We start from the raw sequence: 1,245 nt of genomic DNA on the forward strand, positions 1-1,245 counted from the left end.
TGCTATAACATTTTTTTAAATGCTCAAGGCTTGTTTTTCTTACCCTTCTCTCTTTCTGTTTGCATTTAACTTGTTGCTATAGTCCTATAAACAGTTTGACATATTGCTATATCATATTTAAGAATATGGCACAATACCTTAAAACAGTTGTATAGTTTTAAGCTGTACTCTTATAGCTGTACTTGGCTCCAAAAAGTAGTGACTGTTCCACCCCCCCGTACCCCAATCACAAAACCTTGTTTCATATCCCATCTCCTCTCATGCCTACAGATGTTAGGTTGCTTGTAGGCTTCCTGGAGACAGATGGTAGACCACTGTGGTAAAAGGATGCTGGACTTGATGAGTCTGATGCGGCAAGTCTCTTATGTAAATGGTAAAAAACCACAAAACCACAAATTGTGATTTTAGAAGCCCACTTTGTTCGGGATGGAAACAGCAGCTTTACAGTAAATGTCAGATGTGGAGCCCTTTGGAAATATACATAGAGTTCAATTCACAAGGACAGCTGTGACTGTATGATATTAATATTACCTTTGAATCAAGACTATTTTTAATACAACTATGTTGCATTCATAGTGCATGTTAAAGACATAGTCATGCAACCTTGGGTTCCTTAACGTAAAAAGTGTGTTATAACTTCAGCCATACAGCAGGCGTTCTGCTAATTTATAGTTTGTTCATTAGTCTTTCATTGGTGAGCTGGGACCAAAGACAAGGTGGGTTGCAAACAGTAATATTACTGCAATACAAATTATATACAAGAGGCAGGGAAAAGTGAGTCCCCAAATGCATATTTGGGCTAATGGTGGGTTGTGAGTCTGAAAAGGTTGAAGACTATGGCTTAGAGTAAATGGCAAAATCTACTTACAAATATTATCAGGGCAACAAGCACATCTAGGATGGCTTTGAACAGTATTTTATCTGGAAATGTACTCTCAAAGGACTAGGGTTATTTCATAAAATATTATCAACTCTCACACAACCAGGCCTGTGCGGTGGGGGTGGGCAACAGGGACCACTTGCCCGAAGCTTGGCTAAGCCAGCCAAGAGGGGTGGCACCAGGGACTGGTGCCTTTTTCCCCCTTTTCTTGTTCTTCTCCAAACTGGGAAAGTTCCAGCCCATTGTTGTAGGTTTATAATATATGTGACACAATAATGCTGAAAGTAGGTGTCATGTGTACCAACTCGGACCCAAATGGAGTGATTGTGTGTGTGTGTGTAAGGAAAACTAAGCAAATAAACCAG

Source organism: Podarcis tiliguerta (assembly GCF_965153285.1).
Source record: "Podarcis tiliguerta genome assembly, chromosome: 10".
Classification (NCBI taxonomy): Eukaryota; Metazoa; Chordata; class Lepidosauria; order Squamata; family Lacertidae; genus Podarcis; species Podarcis tiliguerta.